The sequence below is a fragment of the Triticum aestivum genome, chromosome 2D (genome assembly GCF_018294505.1).
Source record: "Triticum aestivum cultivar Chinese Spring chromosome 2D, IWGSC CS RefSeq v2.1, whole genome shotgun sequence".
NCBI lineage: Eukaryota > Viridiplantae > Streptophyta > Magnoliopsida > Poales > Poaceae > Triticum > Triticum aestivum.
This window is the reverse complement of record NC_057799.1, coordinates 482,187,192-482,205,898: the sequence shown is the minus strand read 5'-3', so window position 1 is coordinate 482,205,898 and position 18,707 is coordinate 482,187,192.

Genomic DNA, 18,707 nt, shown 5'->3' with positions numbered 1-18,707 from the left:
ATAAATTATCATCACAATGGTCATCTTTACGAATTCTAATAGCTTCGGAGATGATATTGCTAATGATTCCAACATCTCCTTTGGCACACATGAGATTGGTAAGCTCAAATAGACAATCACCAACCTTAGGATCACTGGAATTCATCTTACTCAAGGCAATAGACTTATGGAGAATTTCGTCTAAGTTTTGCAAGGAATAGTTTAGAAATCTTTCCTCAAGAAATCTCCATATAGTGTAGGCACAATCAAGAGTAGGCAAACATCCACTCAAGTTTCTAGGCAAGCCTCTAGTGATAAGATTAAGAGTTCTAAGGTTGCGGATCATGCCAATAGACTCATCAAGGGTAGGATGCAAAGGATTAACATGAGGTGCACAAGGGCTAGTAATGTACTTGTTCAAATGATATTCACTGAAAATCTCAAGCATCTCATTTTTCCACTCATGAAAGAACTCTCCATCAAGAATAGGCACTCGACGTCTAAGACTCCCCAACGTAGACTCATCCATCTTCCTCCAATGGTGATTAAACCAAAGCAATGGAGACCAAAGCTCTGATACCAATTGAAAGGATCGAGAAGAGGTGTCTAGAGGGGGGTGAATAGACTCTTAGTAAGAAAACTTGTAGTTTATAATTTCTTTAAGTTGAAGTGGAGTTTTAGCACAAGTTCACACATTCACAATACATATCAAGCAAGCATGATAAGAGTATATGAGCAGCGGAAAGTAAATCATGCAAGTTGCAATAATGTAAAGGGATGGGATTGGAGTGTGCAACACAATTGGAGACACTGAGATTTTTTATCCGTGGTTCCGATAGGTGGTGCTATTGTACATCCACGTTGATGGAGACTTCAACCCATGAAGGGTAACGGTTGCGCGAGTCCACGAAGGGCTCCACCCATGAAGGGTCCATGAAGAAGCAACATTGTCTATCCCACCATGGCCATCGCCCACGAAGGACTTGCCTCACTAGGGTAGATCTTCACGAAGTAGGCGATCTCCTTGCCCGTACAAACTCCTTGGTTCAACTCCACAATCTTGACGGAGGCTCCCAAGTGATAACTAGCCAATATAGGAGACACCACTCTCCAAAAGGTAATAGATGGTGTGTTGATGATGAACTCCTTGCTCTTGTGCTTCAAACGGTAGTCTCCCCAACACTCAAGTCTCTCTCATAGAATTGGATTTGGTGGAAAGATGATTTGAGTGGAAAGCAACTTGGGGAAGGCTAGAGATCAAGATTTATGTGGTTGGAATGGAGTATCTTGACCTCAACACAAGTGTAGGTGGTTCTCTCTCAGAAAATGTATGTTGGAAGTGTAGGCATGTTCTGATGGCTCTCTCCACGAATGAAGAGTGGGTGGAGGGGTATATATAGCATCCACACAAAATCTAACCGTTACACACAAATCACCAAACTCGGTGGGACCGAATTATAAAACTCGGTCGGACCGATTTAGTTCAAAATGTGAACGTTAGGATTTTCGGTGGGACCGACATGTCAACTCGGTGGGACCGATTTCATTAGGGTTAGGGCATAACGTAATCTCGGTGAGACCGATTACACAAACTTGATGGGACTGATTTTGGTAATAAGCTAACTAGAGAGTTGGTCAGGCAAACTCAGTGGGACCGATTCGCTCATCTCGGTTGGACCAAAACGTTATGAAAGGGAGACAGAGAGTTTGCGTTGCAAACTCGGTGGGACCGATCGCATATCTCGGTGAGACCGAAATTATTGCAATAGGCAACAGCGAGTTTGCAATCCCATCTCGGTGAGACCGAGATCCCTATCGGTGAGACCGAATTGATTAGGGTTTCTGGCAGTGGCTATGTCAAGAGAACTCGGTGGCGCCGGATAGAAAGTTTCGGTGGGGCCGAGTTTGACTTTTGGGTTGGGACATATGTGGATGTGAGAAAATGGTTGAGGGCTTTGGAGCATATCACTAAGCACTTTGGGCAAGCAAGCCATTAAGCAACACCTCATCCCCTCTTAATAGTATTGGCTTTCCTATGGACTCAATGTGATCTTGGATCACTAAATTGAAAAATGTAGAGTCCTGAGCTTTGAGCTTGAGCCAATCCTTTGTCCTTATAATCTCGAAGGGGTTCCACATCCTCTAGTCCATGCCACTCCATTGTTGAACTTATCTGAAGCATACTAGATGAAAGCATTCGTCCAACAAGAGATATGTTGACATTAATTACCAAAATCACCCAAGGAGCACTTGTGCTTTCAAATATCATGCTTGGGTGTAATAGATAAGTTTCAAAGAATCAACATCAAGAGAAATTCTATCCATGTTCCTAGCCAAATCATCAATCTTAAGCAATTTTTCTTCAATCAAAGCACAGAAATTCTTTTGGGAACTCATAAATTCTTTAGCACTATTCTCAAAATCAGAGGGCATCTTATTATAAGTTAAGAATTGTTGTAGTAATTACCATAATTATTAGAGGAATTACTAGGAAACGGCCTAGGATTAAAATTACCTCTATACGCGTTATTTCCAAAATTGTTCCTACCAACAAAATTCACATCCATAGATTCGTTATTACTTTCAATCAAAGTAAACAAAGGCATATCATTAGGATCAATAGAAGCACTCTTGCTAGCAAATAATTTCATAACTTCATCCATCTTTCCACTCAAAACATTAATCTCTTCAATCGCATGCACTTTTTTACTAGTGGAAGATCTTTCGGTATGCCATTGAGAATAATTAACCATAATATTATATAGGAGTTTAGTAGCTTCTCCTAAAGTAATTTCCACAAAAGTGCCTCCGACGGCCGAATCTAAAAGAAGTTTAGAAGCAAAATTCAATCCGGCATAAAAATTCTGTATAATCTTCCACAAATTTAAACCATGAGTAGTGCAATTTCGCATCATCAATTTCATCCTCTCCCAAGATTGTGCAACATGTTCATGATCAAGTTGCTTAAAATTCAGAATATCGTTCCTAAGGGAGATGATCTTAGCGGGAGGAAAATACTTGGAAATAAAAGCATCTTTACACATATTCCATGAATCAATACTATTTTTAGGCAAAGATGAAAACCAAGTTTTAGCATGATCTGGAAGTGAGAACGTAAATAGTTTCAATTTAACAATATAATTATCCACATCTTTTTTCTTTTGCATATCGCACAACTCAACGAAGTTATTAAGATGGGATGCGGCATCTTCACTAGGAAGGTGTAACATCCCAAATTTTCAATTTGGAATGTTATACATAGATCATCATTGCATATCATATTTTATTGCATTTCGACAAATCCTCGATAAATCCTAAGCAACTCAAGGACCCTCGGAGAGAGTTGGGGATTTTCTCGAATTTTCATATTTGATTTTCATCAAATAATAAAACGAGGATTTTGGTTTTAATTATTTTTCTCTCCGGAAAAATATTTCATTAAAAATAAATGAGAGGAGAAAATATGACTTCTCCAAAACAATTGAAATATTGGAGGAAATTTTTTTAAATCATTTATTGGATTTTATTCGGATTTTATTTGCAATTTTAATTGCATTAAAAATATTGCATGTTTTCAAAAATTTATTTTTTGTGTCAAAAAATGTTCACCCTGTTCTAAATATTCTAACTAGACGGGGAAAATTTGTTTTATCTTTTTTGGATTTTTGTTTATTTTTCTATGAATTTTTCGGCGGAACGTTTTAAAAAAAATCGCGCCACGCCCGACCGGGCCGAGGCCCAGCCGAGCCGCCGCCCATCTCCGCGTTCTCCTCCGCGAGCACGCCGGACGCCGCCGCCGTGTCCGCCACGGACACCCCGCCGCCGCGCCTTGCCCCCTCCTCCAAGCACCCCTCCCCCCTCTTTATAAACCCCGCCGTCGCCCCCTCCCTCTCACCCCGCCGCCGCCCCGCACCCGCCCCGCACCCGCCGCCGCTCGCCGAACCCCGCCGCCGGAGCCGCCCCTCACCACCCCCGAGCCCCCTGAGCCCCGCCGCACCCCGCCGCCCTCGCCGGAGCCCTGCCCCGACGAGGTATACCTCGCCGTCGTTGCCGATTTTGTTTTAAAGAAAAACCGTTCGTTTTAAAAAAAAACCCTAGATCGGTTTATTTCTTCGGTTTTGTTATTTTGTGAACGTTAACCGACCCGTTCGTTTTAACGAACGCGTTCGTCGGATTTTCTCTGTTAACCAACGTCCGTTCTTTAACCGTTCGTCCGTTTTTCCTTTTCATCGGATTTTTCCGCGATTATCTCAGATCTCGATTTCTGATCGAATCTTTGTTTCTGTTTAATTTTTCGCTCGTTTATCGGAATCAGGCGATTCAAGCGCCTAGAGTTTCGTCTCGAAATTCTCTTTCCGTTTAACCTACTCAAACAAGTTTTTGCTACTGTAAAATTTGACCTAGATCCAGATTAGTAAACGAAGTTTGTTTCTTTCGCCGTTTGACTTTCGTTGCTTCGTTCGAGTTGATTTTTTTTCCAAACCGGAGTTCTTAAGTTGAACTTTCTGGTTGGATCTTTCATTCGAGTTTTACCTGTGCATTAGATGAGTACTTATTGTTTGCTTGTTTGTTTGCGATAGAGTACCCGGAGTGTGCCGCTTGTTACTTCGAATCGCTAGGTTTCGCGGATCATCAGCAAGGCAAGTAACACTTTGATCATATACCTTCCATACCCAGTTTTTATTGCATTAGATCTATTCCTCAAACATTGCATGATTAGGATCTAATTAAATTGTGGGTATTGGGAAGTAGTTGAGGTAGTACCTATTACCTGTTCTTTTATCAAACCCTTGGAGTTACTTCTACGTTTGCTATTATATTGCCATGCTATGCTCGTAGACGTGGATTGGGTTTGAGTGATATTCATGACAGATGTGAGATTGTTAATAATGGTTTACTTAAGGTGGCAACTAAAACTCACATCTGGGTGGATTGAGGTACCTGGGTATTCCAGGATTTGCCTGTTTTTCTTTTGGACCGCCACCCAGGTTCAAAGGGATCATGAGATTATTCATGCTAGAAACTTCCGTGTGCAGCCACAAGCTATTATGGGCTCTAGCATAGTTGACTAAGTTGTGTGAACTCTTACAGTGGTAGACTAGCAGATGTAGGGGAAAGTAGGTGTAACTGTCTACCCATACGTAAGGTGCAAACACTTCTGAAAGACTGTGTCTCGATCATCCGTTTCTCAAACATCATGTAGTGCGAGAATCAAGCGGAGGCGATCGAGTCTTGTGGGGAAAAGTGCACAAACCTCTGCAGAGTGTACAAACTAATCATGGTTAGCCGTGTCCCCGGTTATGGACAATTTGAGTATCTAGTACCTGGGTTATCATGTGAATCTCATCACCATGTTACTTTTAATTAATTTTGTTGGGTTATTGATGACACCTAATTGGGATTGAGATGCTGTCAACCATCTCAATGTTTAACAACCACCATGATAGTTAAATAAAATTTATTCCTTTGCAGTAGGGAAAAATTGGCTCTTCGCAAAAACTTTAACCATAGAGCTTTCCACCAGCCTTATATGCATGTAGTATAGTATTATTACTGTTCATTATTTTCTCTATGTGTTACATTGCCAGCATATTCCATGTGCTGACCCGTTTTCGGGCTGCAACGTTTCATGTTGCAGACTTTTCAGACGACGAGTAAGGTGCCTTAGGTCGTGGTCTTATACTCAGTGATGCCGCTGGAGTTGATGGACTCACTTATCTTCCAAGTCTTCCGCTGTTATCGTTTTTAGATGGCCTTAAGCCATATTTATCATACTTATTCTCTTTGGAGATATCCGATGTAATAAGTGTGTGATTGCTACTCTATTATAAATCCTCCATTTGTACTGTGCGTGTCAGCATTACTGATCCAGGGATGACACTGGTGCACAGCAGCACAGACCATTTGAGGTCTGGTCGCTACAAAGGTGGTAGCAGAGCACACGCTGACTGTAGGACACGACCACTAAGCTTAAGCCCTAGAACACTTCTCTCTTCTCATTTTTGACCCCTCTCCACTTTCTACTCTTTTAGGAATGGCGGATACAAGGAGCAAGTTCATGCAACCAGATGAAGACACGCTTTTTGGTCGACACTTGAAGGAAGTCACCAAGTACTTGAACATAGGAATACCAAGCATCACCGGAACCTACAACGCCACATTACCCAAAGAGGAGAGCTGGAATATTCAAGTTCACATTCCAGGAAGGACGTTTGTGCCAGTTACTGAACCCATAAGATTGGTTTTCGAAGCACCAACCTGGAGTTTAGGGAAGAGCATGGCAGCCCACATCGCTATGGGACGCATTGGAGAAGTCTACCACCAGGAGCTTAAGGATACAATTTATCAGATTTGTGGACGCCGAGACGCGCAATGGGAGATGATCAGAACCAAGAAGGATGGATCAATTGCAGCTTTCATCCAGGAGCAAAACCAACACATTCGTCGCTAGGAGAACCAGATGTGCTCGGACAAGGAAGAACTGAAGAAGGCATTGACGAAGATCAAGGAACTGGAGGAAGAACTCAAGGCTACACGCGAGGATTATATGGAGGAAATCATCGCACTAGTAGGGAAGAATGACGACCTGGAGAAGAAGATTGGAGTATTCATGGGAAATCCAGTGCCAAAAGCAAAAGATGACGAATGCACCTGTCCGGATAACTACATCATCATTGACGACACCGACTCGGAATCAAGTGAAGATGACTTTGTTGATGAAGCTGAAGCAGACATCATGGAGTCTTCAACTGATCAGAATTTCTAGTAAACCACCCTATCAGTAGTAGTTTTCCCCCATTTAATAGTATAGTTCAAGCACTTTGTAACGCTAGTTAGATCGATTGTTATGCCTTGTTTGAATTGATTGAGTGATATTGATTGTATTTGTCTCATGAGCATATGGGTAGTGTTTTCCTCTAGACCTCATTCTATTCTGAACTCTCATCTTTTCTAACCCATCAGATGCCTCCGAGACGCGACCCCGGATTTGTTTTCCCACCAGAGATCACCCAGTTGATTCAGCAACAGAATGCCCTGATGCAAGTGTTAGTGCAGAACCAAGGCAACAACAACAACAACAACAACAACCCACCGCCACCACCACCTGTTGATCACTTAGCCCGTTTCTTAAGGCTAAACCCGCCGGTGTTTTCCAGTAGCACCGAGCCGATTGTTGCAGATGATTGGCTCCACAAAGTTGAAAGGGAGTTGACCACTGCAGGATGCACAGATGCTGAAAGAGTGCGTTTTGCCGCACATCAGCTTGATGGACCCGCAGCATCATGGTGGGAGAATTATACAGCCACGCACCCTATTGACACTGTCACATGGGACCAGTTTCAGCAAGCTTTCCGTACAGCTCATGTTTCAGCAGGAGCTATGGCTATGAAGAAGCGTGAGTTTCGCAACCTACGCCAAGGAGGACGCATCGTAGGCCAGTATGTGGAGGAATTCAGTAAATTAGCACGTTATGCACCAGATGACGTTGCTACAGATGCAGCCAAGCAGGAGAAATTTTTGGAAGGACTGAATGATGAACTGAGTATGCAGTTGATGGTAGCAACCTTCAACAACTACCAGGAGTTGGTAGATAGAGCTCTCATGATTGAAGGGAAGCAACAGCAGATTGAAAACCGTAAGAGGAAGTATGGACAAGGGAAGTATAACTCTGGAGCTCAACAGAAACCACGTTTTGCCCCGAAGCCGGGAGGACAGTTTCAGCATACCCATGGAGGAGGTAGTTCGCACAACCATAATGACTCTAAAAATGGTAATGGGAATGGAGGAAGCAACGGGCAGAACCGCACCAACCCATCTACCCCAGCCAAGAGGGACCTAAGCCAAGTCACTTGCTTTAAGTGCCAGAAGACTGGACATTATGCCAATGAATGTCCTGAAGCCCAAAATGGAAATGGCAATGGAAGCTCTAGGAAGAAGCCGAACCCGTTCAACAAAGGACACGTGAACCACGTGAGCGTGGAGGAGGTTGAAGCACAGCCTGATGCAGTAATAGGTAAGTTTTTGGTTAAGTCATTTACTGCAACTGTTCTTTTCGATACTGGTGCATCGCATTCATACATATCAAGGGGATTTGTGAATAAGTTTAAGCTGTCCACCAAAGTTCTCAGAACCCCTATGTTAGTAACCTCGCCAGGAGCAGAGTATATCGCAAGCCAAGGATGTTTTCAGATGCCATTGGCCATTGGTAGGCATGTTTTCCCCTCAGACCTAATAGTTTTGGAGTCGCAAGGTTTGGATGTGATTTTGGGAATGGATTGGCTATCGTTGTATGGAGGAAACATCGATTGTTCCAGCAAGACGATTTTGCTTACCACCCCAGAAGGAAAAAGGATCAAGTATGTATCCCGGCATACGCCGAAGAGGACTCAAGTGAATTCCTTATCAGGAGTTGTACAGGAGGAAGTACCAGTGGTGAAGGATTTCCCTGATGTATTTCCAGAAGAGTTGCCAGGCATGCCACCGGATAGAGACATTGAGTTTCTGATTGAACTTTTGCCAGGCACAGGACCAATATCTAAGAGACCGTACAGGATGCCCGCAAAAGATTTGGAGGAAATTAAGAAGCAGATCAAGGAGTTACTGGATAAAGGCTATATTCGCCCAAGTTCGTCACCTTGGGGATCACCAGTACTTCTAGTGGAGAAGAAAGATGGATCGCTGAGGATGGTTGTTGATTACCGTGGATTGAATGAAGTGACCATCAAAAACAAGTACCCACTGCCGATGATCAATGATTTGTTTGACCGCCTACAAGGAGCTAAAGTATTTTCCAAGATCGATCTACGATCAGGATACCATCAGTTAAAGATTCGAGAGCAGGATATACCTAAGACGGCTTTTACCACGAGATATGGATTGTATGAGTATACCGTTTTGTCATTTGGTCTGACTAACGCACCTGCCTATTTTATGAACCTGATGAACAAAGTGTTTATGGAGTTTTTGGATAAGTTCGTCGTGGTGTTCATTGACGATATTTTAGTCTTTTCCAAGAATGAGGAAGAGCATGAGGAGCATTTGCGATTGGTACTTGAGAAGCTCAGAGAACATCAGTTATATGCCAAGTTCAGCAAATGTGAATTTTGGCTGAAGGAAGTTGGATTCCTCAGACATGTTATTTCTGGAGAAGGAGTAGCAGTAGACCCTGCCAAGGTTGACACAGTGACAAGTTGGGAATCACCCACGTCAGTTGGAGAAATCCGGAGTTTTCTTGGACTTGCAGGATACTACCGGAGGTTCATCGAGAATTTCTCGAAGGATTGCTAAGCCCATGACTGAGCTATTGAAGAAGGACACCAAATTCAATTGGACTGAGGATTGTGAAGCTAGTTTCCAAGAGTTGAAGAAACGATTGGTTACATCACCAGTGTTGATTCTGCCAGATCAATGCAAGGACTATGAAGTTTATTGCGACGCTTCTCGTCGAGGACTTGGAGCAGTGCTTATGCAGGAATGAAGAGTTGTGTCATATGCTTCACGACAACTTAAACCCCATGAGAAGAATTATGCTATGCATGATTTGGAGTTAGCAGCCGTGGTGCATGCGTTGAAGACATGGAGACATTTTCTCATCGGAAACCATTTTGAGGTGTATACGGATCACAAGAGTTTGAAGTATATTTTCACGCAGAAGGAGTTAAATCTCAGACAGAGGAGATGGTTGGAGCTCATTAAGGATTATGATATGAGATTGCATTATCACCCAGGAAAGGCTAACGTAGTAGCACACGCGTTGAGCCGCAAGAGTCATGTCAACACCCTCATGACAGGAGAGTTACCTCAGGAGTTAGCCGAGGACCTTCGCGAACTATGTTTGGAGATAGTCCCAAGAGGCTATTTAGCAACACTGGAGAATTAGTCTACCCTGATGGAAAGGATCAGAGAAGCTCAGAAGATAGACAAGGAGATTGAAGAGATAAAGGAGAAGATGAGCAAAGGAAAAGCCAAGGGATTTCGTGAGGACGAGCACGATACCTTATGGTTTGAGGACCGCGTTTATGTGCCAAAAGATCCGGAGATCAGGAAGTTGATTTTGCAAGAAGCCCATGATTCACTGTACTCGATTCACCCAGGAATACCAAGATGTATTTGGATCTGAAGAATACTTTCTGGTGGACCGGAATGAAGAAGGATATTGCAGAGTATGTAGCAGTTTGTGATGTGTGTCAGAGAGTGAAGGCAGAGCATCAGAAGCCAGCAGGATTGCTACAACCATTGCCGATACCCGAATGGAAGTGGGATAAAATAGGCATGGATTTTATCACGGGATTACCCAGGACTCGTTCAGGCTATGACTCAATATGGGTTGTAGTCGACCGTTTGACGAAAGTGGCTCATTTCATTCTAGTGAAGACCACTTACACCAGTGCTAAGTTGGCAAAGATATACATGACCAGGATCGTATGTTTGCATGGAGTTCCGAGGACCATTGTATCAGACAGAGGAACCCAATTTACCTCGAAGTTTTGGAAGCAGTTACATGAAACTTTGGGAACCAGGCTAGAATTTAGTACAGCCTTTCACCCACAGACAGATGGACAGACCAAGAGAGTCAACCAGATTTTGGAGGACATGTTGAGAGCTTGTGCACTAGATTATGGATCTAGTTGGGACGACAATTTGCCATATGCAGAGTTTTCGTATAACAACAGTTATCAAACCAGTTTGAAGATGGCCCCTTTCGAAGCCTTGTACGGAAGGAGGTGTAGAACACCGTTGTTATGGGACGAAGTTGGAGACCGTCAGTTGTTTGGACCAGATTTGATTAAGGAGTCTGAACAGAAAGTGAGGTTGATTCGCGATAGGCTCAAGGTAGCCCAGTCCAGGCAGAAGAGTTATGCTGATTCTAAACGAAAGGAGACAGTTCACGAAGTTGGAGACAGAGTTTATCTTCGAGTATCACCACTTCGAGGAGTGAAGCGCTTTGGAGTTAAGGGAAAGTTAGCGCCCCGTTTTATCGGACCATACAGAGTTTTGGAACGTATGGGAGAAGTTGCCTACAAGCTGGAATTGCCCGAAGGATTGTCAGGAGTTCATGATGTATTTCACGTTTCCCAGTTGAAGAAGTGCCACGCAGAGATGGCTGAGATACCACTGAGAGCTACTGTGCCGCTGGAAGCGATTCAGCTGGAAAGTGATTTGACCTATGAGGAGAAACCAGTTAAGATTCTTGAGTATGCCAGCCGAGTTACCCGCAGTAAGGTTATCAAGTTTTGCAAAGTCCAGTGGACTCACCACACGGAAGATGAAGCCACCTGGGAGCGAGAGGAAGATCTACGGAAGGACCACTCCCACCTGTTTTCTAGCCAACCCGAATCTCGAGGGCGAGATTCATCTTAAGGGGGGTAGGTTTGTAACATCCCAAATTTTCAATTTGGAATGTTATACATAGATCATCATTGCATATCATATTTTATTACATTTCGACAAATCCTCGATAAATCCTAAGCAACTCAAGGACCCTCGGAGAGAGTTGGGGATTTTCTCGAATTTTCATATTTGATTTTCATCAAATAATAAAACGAGGATTTTGGTTTTAATTATTTTTCTCTCCGGAAAAATATTTCATTAAAAATAAATGAGAGGAGAAAATATGACTTCTCCAAAACAATTGAAATATTGGAGGAAAATGTTAAAATCATTTATTGGATTTTATTCGGATTTTATTTGCAATTTTAATTGCATTAAAAAAATATTGCATGTTTTCAAAAATTTATTTTTTGTGTAAAAAAATGTTCACCCTGTTCTAAATATTCTAACTAGACGGGGAAAATTTGTTTTATCTTTTTTGGATTTTTGTTTATTTTTCTATGAATTTTTCGGCGGAACGTTTAAAAAAAATCGCGACGCGCCCGACCGGGCCGAGGCCCAGCCGAGCCGCCGGCCCATCTCCGTGTTCTCCTCCGCGAGCACGCCGGACGCCGCCGCCGTGTCCGCCACGGACACCCCGCCGCCGCGCCTTGCCCCCTCCTCCAAGCACCACTCCCCCCTCTTTATAAACCCCGCCGCCGCCCCCTCCCTCTCACCCCGCCGCCGCCCCGCACCCGCCTTGCACCGCGCCGCCAGAGCCGGAGCCCGAAGGCCGCCGCCGCTCGCCGAACCCCGCCGCCGGAGCCGCCCCTCGCCACCCCCGGGCCCCCTGAGCCCCGCCGCCCCCCGCCGCACCCCGCCGCCCTCGCCGGAGCCAGCCGGAGCCCCGCCGGAGCCCTGCCCCGACGAGGTATACCTCGTCGTCGTTGCCGGTTTTGTTTAAAAAAAACCGTTCGTTTTAAAAAAACCCTAGATCGGTTTATTTCTTCGGTTTTGTTATTTTGTGAACGTTCACCGACCCGTTCATTTTAACGAACGCGTTCGTCGGATTTTCTCTGTTAATGAACGTCCGTTCTTTAACCGTTCGTCCGTTTTTCTTTTTCATCAGATTTTTCCGTGATTATCTTAGATCTCGATTTCTGATCGAATCTTCGTTTCTGTTTAATTTTTCGCTCATTTATCGGAATCAGGCAATTCAAGCGCCTAGAGTTTCGTCTCGAAATTCTCTTTCCGTTTAACCTACTCAAACAAGTTTTTGCTACTGTAAAATTTGACCTAGATCCAGATTAGTAAATGAAGTTTTTTTCTTTCGCCGTTTGACTTTCGTTGCTTCGTTCGAGTTGATTCTTTTTGCAAACCGGAGTTCTTAAGTTGAACTTTCTGGTTGGATCTTTCATTCGAGTTTTACCTGTGCATTAGATGAGTACTTATTGTTTGCTTGTTTGTTTGCGATAGAGTACCCGGAGTGTGCCGCTTGTTACTTCGAATCGCTAGGTTTCGCGGATCATCAGCAAGGCAAGTAACACTTTGATCATATACCTTCCATACCCAGTTTTTATTGCATTAGATCTATTCCTCAAACATTGCATGATTAGGATCTAATTAAATTGTGGGTATTGGGAAGTAGTTGAGGTAGTACCTATTACCTGTTCTTTTATCAAACCCTTGGGAGTTACTTCTACGTTTGCTATTATATTGCCATGCTATGCTCGTAGACGTGGATTGGGTTTGAGTGATATTCATGACAGATGTGAGATTGTTAATAATGGTTTACTTAAGGTGGCAACTAAAACTCACATCTGGGTGGATTGAGGTACCTGGGTATTCCAGGATTTGCCTGTTTTTCTTTTGGACCGCCACCCAGGTTCAAAGGGATCATGAGATTATTCATGCTAGAAACTTTCGTGTGCAGCCACAAGCTATTATGGGCTCTAGCATAGTTGACTAAGTTGTGTGAACTCTTACAGTGGTAGACTAGCAGATGTAGGGGAAAGTAGGTGTAACTGTCTACCCATACGTAAGGTGCAAACACTTCTGAAAGACTGTGTCTCGATCATCCGTTTCTCAAACATCATGTAGTGCGAGAATCAAGCGGAGGCGATCGAGTCTTGTGGGGAAAAGTGCACAAACCTCTGCAGAGTGTACAAACTAATCATGGTTAGCCGTGTCCCCGGTTATGGACAATTTGAGTATCTAGTACCTGGGTTATCATGTGAATCTCATCACCATATTATTTTTAATTAGTTTTGTTGGGTTATTGAGGACACCTAATTGGGATTGAGATGCTGTCAACCATCTCAATGTTTAACAACCACCATGATAGTTAAATAAAATTTATTCCTTTGCAGTAGGGAAAAATTGGCTTTTCGCAAAAACTTTAACCATAGAGCTTTCCACCAGCCTTATATGCATGTAGTATAGTATTATTATTGTTCATTATTTTCTCTATGTGTTACATTGTCAGCATATTCCATGTGCTGACCCGTTTTCGGGCTGCAACGTTTCATGTTGCAGACTTTTCAGACGACGAGTAAGGTGCCTTAGGTCGTCGTCTTATACTCAGTGATGCCGCTGGAGTTGATGGACTCACTTATCTTCCAAGTCTTCCGCTATTATCGTTTTTAGATGGCCTTAAGCCATATTTATCATACTTATTCTCTTTGGAGATATTCGATGTAATAAGTGTGTGATTGCTACTCTGTTATAAATCCTCCATTTGTATTGTGCGTGTCAGCATTACTGATCCAGGGATGACACTGGTGCACAGCAGCACAGACCATTTGAGGTCTGGTCGCTACAGAAGGCCAGGAAATTGATCTTTGATAACAAGATTCAGCAAAGCGGCATTAATTTCATAAGATTCCACACTAGTGGTGGGAGCAGTCGGAGTGCTAATAAAATCATTGTTGTTGGTGTTGGAAAAATCATAGAATTTAGTATTCTCTTGAGCCATAGTGACAAAGCAAGCAATCCAACACACGAGCACACAAAAAGCACTACAACAAGAACCCCCTTTAGCAACGCATCGATGCATTGCCGTTCGTCCCTATAACCGTTGCTAAGGTCCACACCAACGGATTCATATGCGTTGCCGTTGGTGGCGTTGCAAGGGTCTACAACAACGTATATAAATCCGTTGGTAATCTAGGAAATAATGTGTTGCAAGGCAACAACGGATTCATGCAACGCTTCTATGCGTTGGTGGTTGCAAAATAGAATACCTCCATATAATCGTTTATAACACTGTTGTTCTATGCACTAGTGCTTGCAAAATAGAATAACCTCCATATATAATCATTGATGACAGTAGGTAGTTCAAATGGCAGTGCAAAGTAGTCCCTCCGTAAAGAAATATAAGAGCGTTTAGATCACTAAAGTAGTGATCTAAACACTCTTATATTTGTTTACAGAGGAAGTACAACTTTTGTAAAATTAGATAGAGTCGAAATGAAAGTGATATATTGATTCAATGGAAAATCTGGTACATTACAATGCAAGTATCATCATTTAGGAGTACATCACTTCCTTATAGAAAAATAAGAAAAATCTAAACATTCAAAGAACTGTGTTGTTTCTCCTCCAAGTATCATGAATCATCATACATTCTCCAAGATCCAAGTAATCATCTAGCATTGAAATTCTCAACCTGCAAAAAGAATCACAATACTATTTAGGCATAAATTCAAAATTAAGCTTAAAAATATACATAGTATACACTATACCTAAAAGGATCCACATAAAAATTGCCAGCTGTGCAAGAAAAGATTGTTGGGGGGGGGGGCAGAATCTTATGTATGTCTAACAAATAACTTAGTAGGAGTACATGTTAAAACATGGATTATCTTTGACCAATCAGATGCGCCTGTTCATTGTGAACAACCAGCAACATGTCTTCCCTACTAACAATTGTCCAAAGATTATATTATATCAACAATGATATGAATTCAGTAACAAACTAAATGGTGACTAGGTATCCAATAATATCAACTATACAAAATCTGATATTTCTGTTTTCCAAAGGTTTTAGCATTAAATAGTTTTGTGTCACCAGTACTCACGTACTGCTCATGCTTGGTATGATGTATTAGGAGAAAAAACTCAATGGCAACAGCTCAAAAATCAGTAACTAATCTACATCTCACAAAACTCGTAGTTACCTAAGAACTACAATGTCACATTAGAAGTTCTTAATTCAAGAATAAGATTCTTAAAACCAGTAGAAGAAACAGCATGAAAAAGAAATGCATCACTAGATTTGGCTTCTCTAAGAAAAAGTAGTCGAGTTTTGTTTCTAGAAAAGGTAGAATCCAAGCTGTTTACAGGGAAATAAAAATAATTTAATGTGGCGCTATTTAATTCTTCAAGACCAACCTAGCACTAAAGCTAAATAAATATTTAAGAAAATGCATCAAGGGTGACCTATGTAATGGCTGAACAATCTGAATCAAAGAAAACCGAAGTAATGGATGAACAATTTTATATTAGTACATACCCAGTTTTAAGAAACGCTACCCACTTGCCTTTGCTGCCAATGTAGCATATCATATAACCAAGAGAATCTGATCTTTGTCACAACTCAGCTCCATAATCATGTATCATTTACCATGTCATCGAATAACTGAATATCAATACCTATATGAACCTACAAAATATGGGCCTGGACAAAAGTTAAGACCGGAAAAATAGACATATATTGGCACACTTAACTAACAAAGACTCGTTGGACCAGTAAGTGTAAAAATTGAGGACATGGAATAAATAAGAATGCGACGTCATGAGGAGAAGATGAAGGAAATGGATACCTTAGTGGCCTGAACCAGGGGATGGTTTATCAAGTAAGCGAATGGGTTGCCCCACCTTCTGCGATGATGTCGTAAGCTCTATATTTCCATCTGCCCCTGAAGTTGCACACCATTAAAGCAAGTTAATCCCTTACGCAATCATCCAAGGCAAGTTAAAGATTTCAACACAATCTTATCTATTTGCGCATCTATTATCAACAGTTTGAAACCAGACTTGTAGGACAGTTTCATACCAACATCACGATTACTTCAAGTGTTTAGAGACTAAAAGATTGTTAGCTGACATCTTGCAGGCACAAAATATGCAAGGGAAATAAACATACGATGAGATACAGGTGGAACAAATAATACAAACAACTGTAAGTAAAAGGGACCATGAAATCAGTAAGGAGCTGGAAGGTTCCACGATTATTATTGTACGCATTGTAAAACATACATACCTTCTTCATTTTTATTTGGGAATGTATTTTATCTTCTAAATTTATTATTTCGGAACGCATATTATCTTCTATCTACTGTATTGGTACTATAAGGAGCAGCAAAATCCGGTAATAGCTTTTAGTGGCAGCAGCAATAGCAACCAGCAGCGGTGGCAAACAATCAGCGTCAGCGGCAATCATCTTCTATCTACTATATAGGTACTAAGGAGCAGCAAAATCAGCAGCGATGGCAATAGCAATCAGCGACAGTAGCAAACAGTCAGTGTCCCCGAGAGCTGCACTTTCCATCAGCACGCACGGACCACATAGACACAGACACATGAGCCAAGCACGCACGCATCTGCAGGTAAACGCACGCAGGGCCACCAGAGCAAGACGATGCAGGGTGCCAAAATAAAAAAAGCCAAAAAGAGCACCATCACCGTCGAAGGCTTTGCGAGCCGCAAGAACCACCGACGTGCGCGGGATCCAATTGGCAGTTCAGGAGCATCACCGGAGCTCCACCCCATGCTCCTCTGACCTCAGCCCGTCTCCACTGCCGGCTACCACCGAGAGAAGGGAGAAGCACCCTACATCACAGCTTGTTTCCGATCCATGCCCGAGCCGGCAGCAGCAACTCGGGGTAGTGGCCTCCAAAACAGAGGCGAGCGAGCTACGCCGGTGATCAGTGTCAACTAGGATTACTGCGGGGACGCGAGCAGTGGCATGGAGGACATCGCCATGGAGGAATATAGGAGGAGAGCACTGAGGGAGAGATTAGCCTATGAGCGAAGGCGCGGGACATCGCCAGATCTGGTGGCGGCGGCTCGCCATGGAAGTTAGGTGAGAGAGAGGGGAATCGGGGGAGAGGAGATGGCGGATAGAAATTTGGCTGAGTGGTTTGGGTGGACGAGGTATTGATGGAGGTGTGGGTATGAGGAGGTTTGATTTTTTTAGGAACAAAGGAGGTTAGCTCTAAGTGCGGAACAAAGTGCGGAAGGTGGGAGGTGGGAGAAACAACAGATCCTGCAATATTGTTGGTACAAATGCGTTGCTGTAGGGGGGTGTTTGTTGTAGTGAAGACGAATGGAAGAGGGGTGAAGAAAAGGCAAATCTTTTCGAAAATCGTTTTAGAAGTGGGGGAGAGGAAAACGAGAGGCGAATGGCGAATATTGTAATGCAAGAGGTGAGAGTTTATGATGGGTACTTGGTATGTCTTGACTTGGCATAGATCTCCTCGGCAACGGCGCCAGAAATTCTTCCTGCTACTTCTTAAGCTTGCATTGGTTTTTCCCTGGAAGAGGAAAGGGTGATGCAGCAAAGTAGAGATAAGTATTTCCCTCAGTTTGATAACCAAGGTATCAATCCAGTAGGAGACAACGCACAAACCACCGGATACCTGCACAAACAATCAAACAACTTGCACCCAACGCGATAAAGGGGTTGTCAATCCATTCACGGTTATTTGCAAAAGTGAGATCTGATAGAGATAGATGAAAGTAACAAATGATAAAGTAAATATTTTTGGTATTTTCGATTTATAGATCGGAAAGTAAAAGATTGCAAAATGGTAGATCAGAAACTTATATGATGGAAAATAGACCTGGGTGCCATAGGTTTCACTAGAGGCTGATCTCAAGATAGCAAATAATACGGTGGGTGAATAAATTACTGCCGAGCAATTGATAGAAAAGCGCAAAGTTATGATGATATCTAAGGCAATGATCATGAATATATGCATCATGTCCGTGTCAAGTAGACCGAAACAATTCTGCATCTACTACTATTACTCCACACATCGACCACTATCCAGCATGCATCTAGAGTATTAAGTTCATAAAGAACGGAGTAACACATTAAGTAAGATGATATGATGTAGAGGAATTAACTCAAGCAATATGATGAAAACCACATCTTTTTATCCTCGATGGCAACAATACAAAACGTGCCTTGCTGCCCCTGCTGTCACTGGGAAAGGACACTACAAGATTGAACCCAAAGCTAAGCACTTCTCCCATTGCAACAAAACCAATCTAGTTGGCCAAACCAAAACGATAGTTCGAAGAGAATTACAAAGATATCAAATCATGCATAAAAGAATTCAGAGAAGATTCAAATAATATTCATAGATAAGCTTATCATAAATCCAAAATTCATTAGATCTCAGCAAACACAC